This window comes from Alosa alosa, chromosome 2 (assembly GCF_017589495.1).
Source record: "Alosa alosa isolate M-15738 ecotype Scorff River chromosome 2, AALO_Geno_1.1, whole genome shotgun sequence".
NCBI lineage: Eukaryota > Metazoa > Chordata > Actinopteri > Clupeiformes > Clupeidae > Alosa > Alosa alosa.
Genome location: NC_063190.1, coordinates 1336457 through 1350065, shown reverse-complemented (window position 1 = coordinate 1350065; position 13609 = coordinate 1336457). Strand labels below are relative to the sequence as shown.

Below are 13609 nucleotides of genomic sequence, written 5' to 3'. Positions count from 1 at the left end.
CTTGCGCATGCGCATTTCTGCCGAAATGGATGCCCGACGAGTGCCCAAAAAGCATTGTCAAATGGCCGCCGAGTGGAGGGACTTGCCTAAAAGGACTTTGCTATAGCTGATCCTGCCTCCTGGCTCCCCAAAATGCCGCATCATGTGAACAGATCAGCAGGCCGGCAAATTTTCACCTCGCTTTCAGACACAAAAAGACGGCAAAAAGACGTCTCCTCTTCCCGCAAATTTAGCGGGATCTCTGTGTGAAAAGGCCTAATATGATTGACAGAAAATGAGAGTGAGTAGGAATTAGTATGAATAAGAACGAATGAGTAGGCTATTAAACATTTATTTCTCAGAAAGTCATTGAGGACTTGATTGATGCCAAGATTACAATCACAATGAAATAGTTCACAATAGTTGAAGTGAAATGTACAAATATACTAAAACACAATAAAACAATAGAAATTCAATTCCAAGGAATTACCAATGCATTAAAATGCAAAAATTGTGATGAGTTTTGAGTTTACTGGAGGGATCACTGGTTTGATGGATGGATGGAGAGAAAGTTGGATGGAAGGTGCCTTGTATCAATATTACTAGGAAAATAAAGTGATTGCTATGCTGGTAGCAAGGGTTATCATGTAAGTTGCTATGATGGTTGCTAGGTTGACATTATACTGGTTTCTAACATTGGTTGGTTGCTATGGCAGTTGCTAGGTTGACATTATGGTAGCTGCAATGGTGTTGATTAGGTGATCATGGTTGTTGCTATGCTAAATAAAGTGTTTGCTGTAGAGCTGAACAGTCCTGCCCACTGCCGATTCCGGAAGTAAGAATTTAATACAATGCCTCCATTGACATCTGGGGCCAAATTCACAAAGCCTTTTATCTTACCAGGAGTACTCCTAAATCGCACTAAAAGATTTTAGCTAGGAGTTTTCTCTTAAATGTTATTCACAAAGCCTTTCAGACCTACTCTTAGTAAGGGAAAATGACAACTCCTAAACTAAGAGTGAGTCTTCGTTGCTATAGATGATGTCATTACTCATTCATGAGCTTGACTGAAGTGACCACCTTGATTGGCTGATGATTGTAAAGCGGGAATGATTCCAAACACCTCCCTTACGATGATGAGTGACAGGTGACAGGTCTGAGAATGTTTGTGCTACACAATGATGTATAGATCACAGATGATGAATAACTGAATAAAAAGGCCTAGCCTAAATGAATCAAGTGTAAGGCAAAACAAACAGCCTAGTAGCCTAATGAAACATACGGATTGATGCAGTATCTTTGTAACATTATTAAATTAATCTGTCACCATAGCCTATGCCTATGCCTAGGCCTACGTTTGCAAAGAGGAGAACATTTTAATTTAATTCACAATGAAACGTTACATTTAATTTACATGTTGACAATGAGTAGACTAGTTTTGGTTGTTGTTGGTGATGTTATTGCTATAATTGTTTCCTCGCGATTTGAAGCTCCTGTAGCCGCATAGGATTTCAAAACGTTGCGACGTGAAATGCCACAAAAAGTGGTTTGTGAATAAGTCTTAGTAAGTTAGGAGTCCTTTCGACTTCTTTTAAGCTGTCCCAGACTTAGGTGCTACTTTTAGGTCTAAAATGCTTCGTGAATTACTTTTAGTGAAAAAAATTAGGAGTCCTAAAGTTAGGAGTGACACGGCCATTATTTTTAGTAGTTGCTCCTAAATTCGCCAGTTAGGAGCTACTTTTAGCCTTAAAATTCTTTGTGAATACGGCCTAGAGTATAAGCCATAAAATCGTAACCGTCCATGGTAGACTTAAAACCAGTTATGACATGACTAAGCAATTGTATATGCTCATATATACGCTAAAAGTTCATGAGGCATCAACCTTGTTTTGAGAAAAAAAATGTTTTATTCGCAATTTAACAGAAAAGTACTACACTACCCAAAATCCTAACTTGTAAAAGCTGGTAAAAGCAGAGCCTTTGATTGGTAGAGATCACCTTTGACAAGAAAATGTTTATGCCACTGTTCCCGCAATTGTCGGTTTTGCACCTATAAGTCAAGTCAAGTCAGGTTTTATTGATACAGCCCATTTCATACACAGAATGGTAGCCCAATGTGCTTCACATAATCATAACAATCACATATTAAATAAAATAGATTAAAATATTCTATAGTCTATTCTATTTTAAAATGTCATGTCAATCTATTAAAATAGTTAAAATAATTTGAATAAAATGAAAGCAAGGGACTTCACAGGGAACATAGTATACAGAAATGAAAAAAGCTTAATAAATAATTACAAGACAAATAAATAAAAACAAAACACAGCACATATAAAAACATGAAAGCTAACAGACGACAGGTACAAGGGTGGGTTAGTGGAAGGCATCGTAAAAAAGTTTGGTTTTTAGTCTGGATTTAAAAATGGAGATGGTGGGAGAGGTCTTGATGTCTATAGGAAGACTGTTCCAGAGACGGACCGCATAGCAGCTAAATGCTGCCTCTCCCTGCTTGGTGCGGGAGCTGGGTTGTACCAGTTGGAGTTTTTCCGCTGATCTGAGTGATCTTGAGGGGCTAACATCTCTGCTATATAGAGAGGTCCTTGGCCATTTGGTGATTTAAAAGCAAGTAAAATCACTTTAAAATCAATTCTGTAGGTCACTGGTAGCCAGTGTAGAGCTTTTAAAATTGGTTCTGGTCAATAGCCTTGCTGCTGTATTTTGGATCATTTGAAGAGGTTTTATTGTTTTTTTTATGGAGACCAGTGAACCCGAGGTTCTTTAAATAATGACCCCGAGGTTCTTTACGGTTTCCGCTACCTCAAAACCTTTCATTCCCAATAGTGTGGCAGTCTTTAGTCTCTGATCCTTTTTCCCAAAGATAATTACTTCAGTTTTGTCTGTGTTTAGTTTGAGAAAGTTTTTAGACATCCAGTCTTGAACTTCATTGAGGCAATGGTAAAGGGATTCAAGGGGAGCAAACTCATTGGGAGCATTTACAGATTAAACAAAAGAGGGCCAAGGATTGAACCCTGAGGGACACCACATGTTAGGGCGTAGGAGCTGATGCATGATGACCAATAGACACATAAAAACTATTGTGCTCTAAATAGCACCTTAACCAGCAGATGCCCGAGCCAGAGAGACCCACAGAGCATTCAAGTCTTTCTGTATGCTGTGGTCAACAGTGTCGAACTGAGGTCCAACTGCATAAGAACAGTGTTTTTTCCAGCATCATTATTTAGCCGAATATCATTGACTACCTTTACCAGGGCTGTTTCAGTGCTATGGTATTCTATAAAGCCTGACTGGTAGAGATCAAGACAAGAAGCTGAAGTCAGGAAGGCAGACACTTGATTAAAAACAATTTTTTCAATTGTTTTGCCGATGAAAGGTAGATTTGATATGGGTCTGTAGTTGTTGAGGACAGACCCATCCAGGTTGTTCTTTTTAAGTAAAGGCTTTACAACGGCCATTTTAAGGGACTTGGAAAAAGTGCCAGTCAGTAGAGAAGAATTAATTATTAAAAGCACATCAGTTGCTATCAGATGAAGCACAGATTTGAAAAAGCTAGTGGGCAAAATGTCCAGCTCAGATGTAGAGGAACTTAGACTTTGTACAGTCTTTTCAAGAGTGTCAAAGTTAACAGGGCTGAAATTTGACAGAGTGCTGAGCTCATCTCAGAATAGTTGGTGGTTCAAAGTGAGAGATGCTATGCGACGTAGATGAGATATAATGTCTTATGTTCTCTACTTTGCTTTTAAAGAAAGAGGCAAATTCATTGCACTTGTCGACTGAGAGTAGCTCAGGTGCCAGATGAGGGGAGGGATTTGTTAGCTTCTCAATAGTGGAGAATAGCGCACAAGTGTTATTTGGTTTACTATTAATGATGGTGGAGAAATAAGATTGTATTTTAGCTATTCCTCCCCCACGTCTATTTTCAGGGTTGACACTTATAAAGTTGTAGTCGGGGGGAGAAGATTCAATTGGGGTAGTGTTATAATTTACTGAGCAGGTTTCAGTTAAAAGTAAGAAATCAAGTTTATATGTAGAGATAAGATTGTTGATTAAAAAATACTTTTTTACGAGTGACCTGATGTTTAGCAGAGCAAGTTTTACTATAAGAGAAATGTTTTTTCCACTGGGACAGGTGGTTTCTTAAAACAGGAAGTATATGGATTAGCTCTGCGAGCCAGGGACTATTTAGGTCTATTCCACTTTGCTGCTGTAGAACCAATTTGCACAGTGATAGGAGCCTGTAAGGACGTGGTAGGAGTATGCAGGTATGCAGGGGTCATGCATAGGTCTGTGCAGGGGGACAGTTCAGCAGGACCCTTATAATTGCTATGCTGGGTGGAGCAGGTGCAGACTGGAGGAGGGTCAGGCTGAGGATTATGTCAGTCAATACCAAAGGCTATATAGTTCACTAGGTTGGAGGTGAGCAGCTTGGTTCCTTCCCTGTTCAGGTGAAATTTGTTGGCATTAAAAAGGTCATGCCGAGTCCAAAAGGAGTCAAAGTTAGGAATAAAATTAAAACCAGCAGCCAGACAGAAGTGGCATAACCATTGGTGCAGTCCATAGAGACGACTAAAATATTCAGAGCCCATGGAAGGAGAGGGGAGGGTACCAGATAGAATACAGCGCTTTCCCAAGGATTCAATTTGAAAACATAGTTCCTCAATGTCTGAATGCAGTCTGGCTGATTGCCTGTCCATTATCTCATTAGTCCCGGTATGTATAATGACTAATTTGACAGATGTATGTGAGTGAAGAAGTTTAGGCAAAAGCTTGTTGAAATCACCAATCTTACCATTAAACAGACAGTAGGTGATACAAGCTGGAAGTTTAACTCCCTTGATGGAAGAGTCACCAAGCAGGAGGGCTTGTGGCAGTGAGGTGTCATTATACATGTAGGGAGAGAGATTCTGGTGAATTATGTGTGTGGCAGAGGACTGAGGCTCCCTTGAGCCAGGGGGCGTTGCTGGCTGAGGGCCAGCAGTTGTCGCAGGGTCAGATAATCTAGAAAAGGACCCCAGGTGTATGACGTCATCACTCGTTGTGGAGGAGCCTGGTCTACAGTAGCATCTGTTGCAGGTGGAAACGCCGGTGGAGCACGGCCGATGTCGCCACTACCTTCCGAGGTAGAGAGGCAGTGACGGCGCTTTTCACATCTTTCTGCAGACAGGGGAGAGGTGGACCGCTTTTTTGACTTGTGGATGGAAGTTTTGCCCGGCTTCGCAGGGTTAGCAGGCGCCCAGCATTTGGCTGCACGGCCGGGGCTGTGGATGTGATGGTTACGGCAGGCTGTTTCCCGTTACACGGGGAGTTCGTTGTCCAGGTGTTCAGTGGGTCGGTCAAGGTAATGGCAAGCTAATGGCGGAGACCTTGGCGGCATCATCCATGACGCCGGGTTTAGAAGCTGGAGGTAGTTAATCCACCCGCGAGTAAAGACTGTCGCCGGAGAACATCATCCAGGAGGGCCTCTATGGAGCGGAGTTCAGACCTCAGGTTGGCTGCCTCGGCGTTCGCGGAGGAGGCACCAGGTATGCAATCCTTGGTTGTCATAGTCCAGGGTAAGCACTTAAAAGTTATTCAGGCCCTCAAGATCTCCAAATCTCACTTAGAATATTGCAAACTTTGGCCGACAGTCCACTTGACTTGACTTTATTTTGATATAGTGGCCATGTGTTGAGTGAAGACTGAGCATGTGAGAGGCCTATTCCACCGAGAGTAATAGTTGTGGAGATGGAATGTAAATAAATTCACATTGATTTTCTCGCGAACCATCTATCACAGCAACTAGTATCTAATACCATCGGAAAGCTCAGATTGTGATCTGTCAGGTGACATGTGATATCAGTGAGATTAGGACTTTGTGAGCAATCCAACAGAGAAGAATGGGTGTGCATTTTGCATTTTTCACCCCTCGCAGATAATTTCTCAGGGAGGGCAGGGTTTATCTCAGGGGAGGCACTGCCCCCCAGACACACCCCTGATTATAATATAATATTTAATGTTCATTATTGGAATGGTGCTTTTCCATATCCTTTTATTTTTAAAGCATGCCTACCTACAGGCATGCAATTGGGCTATGGATTTTCTACAGGAATAGCATGTTGTGGTTGTGGTGATCACAGAAAAAATACCTATTTTATTCTTAGTCTTTCTATTTTATACACTATTTTATTTCTTAAGTAAATTACTGTATATGAAGAGCCTTTCATTAGGAATCTAGATAGTTAGGCCTATTCAAATACATAATGCATACATAACTTTATTAGAACCTTGTTATGGGAGAACATAGATGTTACATTTTTTATTAAAAATGACTATCGGCCGATATACCGGTTATCAGTTTTTGAATAACTCAAATATCGAAATCGGTAGGTTATCAGCCTTAAAAATCCCATATTGGTCAGGCTTTATAAAAGATGGAGACAAATTGACATACACACACCAAATGCACACACACGCGCACGTGCAAGCACACTGGCACACACACACACACACACACACAGGCACGCACATTCAAGCATACACAAAAATTGCAAGAGTAGGGGGTGGAGTAGAAGATGGAGACAAATTGACAAGCATGACAAGCGGGAGAGGATGAACAGGACTGAGCGGCGGTCATATTTTGTAGCAATGAGGAGGTCATTGAAAACCTTAACTAAGGCTGATTCAGTACTGTGGTGAGCTCTAAAGCCAGCCTGGTATAATTCCTGGATTTTCTTCATATGTAAGAAGGCACCAATTTGTTTGGACACTATTTTTTCGAGTATTTGACATGAAAGGTAGATTAGATATGCCTGTAGTTAGCCAGGCTGTTAGGGTCCAGGCTAGGTTTTTTGAGGGATGGCTTAATAACAGACATCTTAAAAGATTGCGGTACATGCCCTAGCATTGAATTATTTATAATCTGGAGCAAGGCATTATCCTGGAAGGGGAGAGCAGTCTTAAGAGTAGGAATAGTAGTCTAGTAGACTAGTTACAGATTTTGATGAGGAAATTGTGGAGGTGAGTTCTAATATGTCGATAGGTGTAAATTAATTAAATGTTGTTCCAGGTCTCATCTGTGATTCTGTTCTTATTCTGCATTAGTTTTGCAGCCGCGACTGTAGTAGACAGCTGAATTAGGTACTGCATAATGTAGTGTCATTTTAAAAGTAATTAGATGGTGGTCAGTTAAGGTGGAGTGTTGTGGTCAGATTGTTAACTGCTCTATGCTTATGCTACTGTATATGACAAGACTAGAATAATAGTATGGTTATCTAGGTGTGTGGGTATTAGGTATATCGTATTGGGGCGTAGCACTGCTACTTGGGTGCATACATATCACGCAACACATGAGTACCTTGTCTCACTAACCACAGCACAGAAAATCTCTGCGCCCAAGTAGCAGTGCTTTGCCTGTGCTTCGCCCCAATATAAGTCAATTCCAAGTCAATACCTGCTTAGGAAATCACCTCGTCTTAATCTGCATTGCCATTTGTACTCGTTGTGAATATGCAGGCCACAAGAAGTAATTAGGGATTTTTCTTTTGGTTGACTCACTTTTACTCACAACATGCTATCTGACAACGAGAGTATCTCATAAATTACCCCACTAATAATGCCCGGAATAGTACCAAACTTCTACAGTAGTACAAAAAGGGTCTGTACTGATAAGACGAAGCATTGGAAAGTTTGTAAGTAGCCTACACCAGCAGTTTATTTAAATAACTCTTGCCTAATGGCTTCTACTCAGCAGCAGAAGCGGTAGCATCTGTTGCCATCAGGCAAGAGGTACACACTTGATTTTTTTTTAATTAGTCGTTTAGATTTGTCGATTAATCGAAAAATTAGTCGAAAAGATTAGTCGTTAGGAAATTAGTCGTTAGTGGCAGCACTAAGAAAAACCATATTGTTTAAATTCAAAACAATAATAAACGTGGCAACTGACTTTTAATGCATGCTGGGAAGCATATAGGCTAAAGGATAAAAAATGTATCCTTAATATAACCATCAGGGAACGTTCCCAAATGGTTCCCTGACAGTTGCACAAAATTATACCTTTAGGGAATGTTCTGGGGATGTTCCTTAATGGATCAAAAATGTGTCCTTAATATAACCATCAGGGAACGTTCCCAAAAGGTTCCCTGACACAAAAACAACTGTAAGGGGACGTTCTGAGAACGTTCTCTGAAGGCTGCACAACACAATACCTTCAGAGGACATTCCCAGAATACCTTTAGAGGACATTCCCAGTTTGTGTGACCTTCAGGGAACTTTTAGGGAATGTTCCCGGAATGTTGCGTGTTTGCTGGGGTGTTTGTGTGTGTATGTGTGCATGCATGTATTTGAGAATGTGTGTGTGTGTGTGTGTACAGTATGTTAATGTAAATTTGTAAAGTTAGCTAATGTTACATTTAAAACCACATTGCGCAATCACACACATTACAGCAAGCAACCCACTCCTCTTGACATACGCTGTAGGACAAAGTAAATCTTGTATAGCCCAATGCCCAAATATTGGCTTTGACCGATGGCATGGCACAGCATTTTAGCAACAGGCATGAGCCAGCACAACCAAAATTACATTTGGTTTGCTATTGGCACAACAATAAAGTAATACAGCAAAACATACTGCACTGCATATCTTTATGTGGTAAGTCCATCCAGTAATGAATAGGTAATGTTTGTATGCTAGACATGATAGCTTGAAACTAGTTAACATTCTTTGGCCAGAATTGCTAGTGTCATCAAACAGACTTTTCCGAAGTCGTAACAACAACTTGGCTAACAGAGCCATTGTGATTATGTGAAAGCCTATTAGAAACTCTGGGCATTTGAAAAACACATAAGGATGTTTCTGATATTAAAAATGCATGCATTTGACAACTAAATGCACTGGAAGAAAGTAATATCGTAGCAGGGTCACCACAGTGCTAAGTAGCCTAATGCATTTTCTCGTTGTCTTCTCATGTATTGCCTTTGCATTGCTCTGTTCACTGATGTGGTGCATTCAGATGTTATCCCTCACATGTATATTGATATAAAATTATTCATTCTTCACACATCATGTTTTGGTAGTGGAGATATCCGTCAATATCAGGGGGCGAGTTGCTGGCAGGCTACCAATTAGACATTCCAATCAGTAATTTTTTCTGCCTTTGGGTTAAAATTCTAGCCTGGCCTTGTTCTCAATTGGAATTGAGAGTGGGTCTGGACAAGGTTCATATGACTTATGACTTCCAGGACGGGTGTAACTAGCAGTGAATTTAAACTTAAATTGGTGCATGAAACTCTTACCAAATCGTTTCAGAAGTGCAGCAATCTTGTAAACGAAGGTTTTAGATGCAGTTGTCTACTGAATTCCAAAGACATATACATCCATGCCGGATTAGCGATTGTATTTGCATGTCCGTGTTTTAGTGACATTGGAATTGGGCTTCAATGGCTTCTTGGCCAGACGGACCTGCAGAGGGATCCTATGGATCGTAAGGATCGTATGGGTATTCCTAGGCTATTCAAGTTCTATTTTTGCAACGGAACTGCCACAGCTTTGCTCTCTCACAGCATGGGCATACACTGGATGGCTTATGTTACATTATGCATTTTTCTCACCAAGTATGAGGGAAAAACAGTTTTTTAATATTGTAATGGTGTATAAAAAGATTATATTTTCATTGACATTGGACTACTCTCACTCCGACACCCCCAATAACTTTGTAGCAGCTTTGTAGCATATCTGGATCTTAAAATTTGTGCAGTAGCCTATGTAACTTCTCCGTATCGCATTCTCCTCAAAAGTTTCATTTGCCAACCACTATTATTTTGATTGAAATAACGTAGCCTGAATAAAGATTGGCGGAACCAGTCGTTTAGAATGCAATGCTGCCCCAGGTCCGAACACCCCACATAACAATTTTTGGTTCGCTAAAGGTTCCGGGAACGTTCGCTGCAGGTTCGCGGAAGGTTCTCTCCGAAGGTTCGCTCACGGTAGCGCAGGAAAGTTTTCTGAATGTTCGCCGAACCTTCCCTAAAAGTTCCGCGAACATTCAGCGAACCGTCAGTGCAGGTTTGCAGTTCCTTCAGCGAACCTTCCGGGAACCTTTAGCGAACCAAATATTGGGCACTACTAGGCTACTCTGTATAAAATGTGGATACAGTGTGATGGAAGATGTTTTATTTTGATATAATTTGCATTTAGCCTAGGTATTCTCTATTGGGTTGTAATCAAATTTTTTTTTAAGTTTTAAATAAAGTTAACACGTTTCCTGAAAAATTTGTTCCATGTGCCCTTTTTTTAAATTTGAGCCCCTGCCCCTTCAAAGGTCTCTGCACGCCCCTGCCACCTTATAAGACAGGCTATGTTCACAACACTAGATTTATAATGGTCAATGCGCATACGGCATGTTAAACATGAAATGTTTTATTAAGTATTCGCTGGAATTGCAGACGAGAATGACGCACAATTTATTCAGGCGACACTTGGTTTAAATTCGAGAGAATCCGGGAGTCCTTCTTCTGCCTTTGGATGATGGGTCTTTCAATGCAGCTCCTGCGAACGAGAGAAGACATGACAATAAATCTACGTGTTCTTTTCAAATGCACATCTGGGTTACCTGTTTTCCTTGGATCAAAAAGCACATTACTGGACGAGAGATTGGCAGGTATGTTAATTGTACAATGCTTTTGAAAACATGTCCCGCACCAAAAGGCTATATCGTTATGCAGGCATGTTGTTTTAACCACGTGTGTGTGAAACATAGTGCATTTTCCAAGGCATGGTTTTGGCCTAGTATTTGATTCCATGTTTACAATGTAACGTTATGTGTGCAGTAGCCTAGCAGTACCTGAGCTGATATGGTCTCTAGAATCCAGTGACACGTCTGGCCTCCACTCCATGTGTTGGTCTAAAAGACACAAAAAAGCCAGTTGTCAAACAATTCGTGATATGCATAGACACAGGTAGTATAACTAACTTTTTCAGAAAATGTAATTTAACAGCGAATGGCAATAGCCCATATTATATTTTGAGCCTGTAAAACCTGCATGATCTGAAACTGACTACATGCTATGACTAGTTACGGGGCAGCCGTGGCCTACTGGTTAGCACTTCGGACTTGTAACCGGAGGGTTGCCGGCTCGAATCCCGACCAGTAAGCACGGCTGAAGTGCCCTTGAGCAAGGCACCTAACCCCTCACTGCTGTTTCACTAATTCACGGATTGGGATAAATGCAGAGACCAAATTTCCCTCACAGGATCAAAAGAGTATATATACTATACTCTAGTAAATGCATAATGCTCAAGACATAGTCGTACCGTTTTCTTTACCAAAGCAGGCCTCTGTTGTGTGGTCACAAGTGGGTTTAGACATGGGCCATGGGTGACAGCTGACCAAAGCGCTAATTTTCATGTCCTTTCCAATAGCATCCTTGGGAGGACAGCGAAAATCAAATGTGAGTATTGAATCACAAGTGCACACTGAAAAGACACACGTTTTTGTATTTGGATAAAAGGACACAATTTTTATAGACTGATATTGATTCATTTTCCTTTGCAAGATTTGTTTAAAAGCAGTAATAGTGCGTACACAACTTACATTAGAGGTTGAAAGTGCACATCGCAGGGATCCATGTAAAGGTCTTGAACACTGAAACAAATAAATGATAGTTTTAATTTTCCACACAGGAAATGGCAGATATTTATAAGTACGTTCTCAATTAATTTGACCCATCATGAGTTGTCAATACTTATCAGCATTTCCCTGGAGCTTCATTCATATTTGCAGAGTTGTTTTCTCCAATTCACCTTACCACTTGTCCACCTATCTGTACCACTGATCTGCAGTTATTGCTCTATAGATATACATATATAGCACTAGGCCACTACTATTAGTAGAACACAGACATTACTTGAATTTGTACACAGATATCACTGGAATTTGTACTAATTATCATACACCTTATCCACTATATCAAGTAAATGACATGACATGAGATCCATAAAACAGATTTTATTTTACATTACGTTTCCTTTCCTCTTTCCTCTTAAACAAAGAAAAACATTGCAAGATTGTTAGTAATGTTTGATTAAAATAATTTTAAGAGGGCTGTTATGGTGCAATCATTATGACTCATTTACCACCAGGGCTCCGAACCGGGTTAAGGAACGAAAACGAAAACCGAAAACGAACGGAATTTTACGAGGAGCGGAAACGGAAACGAAAACAAAATGGTCTTCAACTGTTCCGGAACAGAAACGTTATTCTGAAATCCACAAAACCGGTTAATAACGTTTTTTTTTTCGTTCTCTATATATTTTATAAAATTTCACAAAAGCATATCCTATGTCAGGGAGACTATTTCCGGTTGTGCGAAAAACAAGCCCGCATCTACACTGTTATTGTGAGCTAACAAGCTGCTATGTAGGCCTAATAATTTGATTTCTGCAGTTTGAAAAAAAAAAAAAAAAACGAATAAATGGACCTTTGGTCCAAATGTGTATATTTTGTCTTGCTGTTGTAATGTAACCTATCCGTCTGCCACTTCGGATCTTAGGCCAGCTCGTAGCATAGGCTACTGAAACTGATTTGGAAATTGCTTGTAGCCTATGCGTAATAGCCTATTTTGCCTGTCCACGCCTTGTCGTTTTAAAGTCATTTCATTTGAAATGTTTGCGCAATTATAGCCTATTCTATGTAGAAGAGTTAAACGGGAAATTTGAGATAGGCCTTGTCAGCAACCGACAGGTTCGTTTATAAACAGGGTTGGAATTATAGCGCAAGCATTTGAAGATCTCCATATGGATAAAACTTAGGCTACAACCAGGTAAGGAGTTTAGCACGTATCCAGAAATATTTTTGATAAGAAATTATTTATAGGCATAGGTTAGGCCTACAGTAAGTATGTAGGCTATGGGATGGATAGCCCATCTGAATGTTTTTTGGATGCATACTGTGATTTATTATTTTTGGGCATAGCTTCACGGTATAGGCTAAATCAAGGGGAAATAATGAGTACGTCTATTCTAAGGTAAAGTCCACAAAAATAGACTTGATAGGCCCGCCAAACACTGCCGGAACCGGTTCAGGACCGATATGTTGGTGGCGGAACGCATGCAAGAACGAAAACGTTAAACATAGGCCTACCTGAACCGTTCGGAACGGAACGTTTGAAAAATTATTTCGTTTTCAAGCCCTGTTTACCACTTTAATTTCCTGTGTGGCGCCAACTTAAGCGCCTGGCCAATGGCATCTTCTGCTTCGTCCGCCTTTATTTTAAATAATTTCTGGCATGCTCCTAAAACACATAGTAAAGATTTAGAGTTGTCAAACAGATCCGTGTTTTAACACCATCGTACATATGGTGTGACACCGAAAATCCAAACAATACCCAACTTTACTTGTAATAAGTAAATAAAGTATTTATTGCAATAAGCAACAGCTTACCAATCATTGCTTCGCATAGCCTTAGCTTACTGAAAGGGCGCTTGCCAAGCCTTCCCTTGAAGCTGAAAGTTGACCAGAGGTCATTGTTGCCCACTCGGCGGAGCATTCGCCTAATGGCAGCATTCAGGTTTGCTCCGCCGAGTGAGCGCAGGTACATAGTCTGAAAGACACGGAGAGATCATTGTTAGCTGCCA

At 40.5% G+C, this 13609-nt stretch overlaps 1 protein-coding gene and 1 long non-coding RNA gene across 2 annotated transcripts in view; one reads left to right on the top strand and one right to left on the bottom strand.

Annotated features, from left to right (window-relative positions):
- The window catches only part of igsf5a (immunoglobulin superfamily, member 5a), an 88791-nt gene that overhangs the window by 22432 nt on the left and 52750 nt on the right, over positions 1 to 13609 (top strand). The window lies entirely within an intron of this gene.
- Positions 10375 to 11368, bottom strand: LOC125291148. Its single transcript, XR_007192939.1, has 3 exons — positions 11288 to 11368; positions 10818 to 10877; positions 10375 to 10522 (listed from the first exon to the last, which is right to left on the bottom strand). It is a non-coding gene; the product is annotated as an uncharacterized LOC125291148 (long non-coding RNA).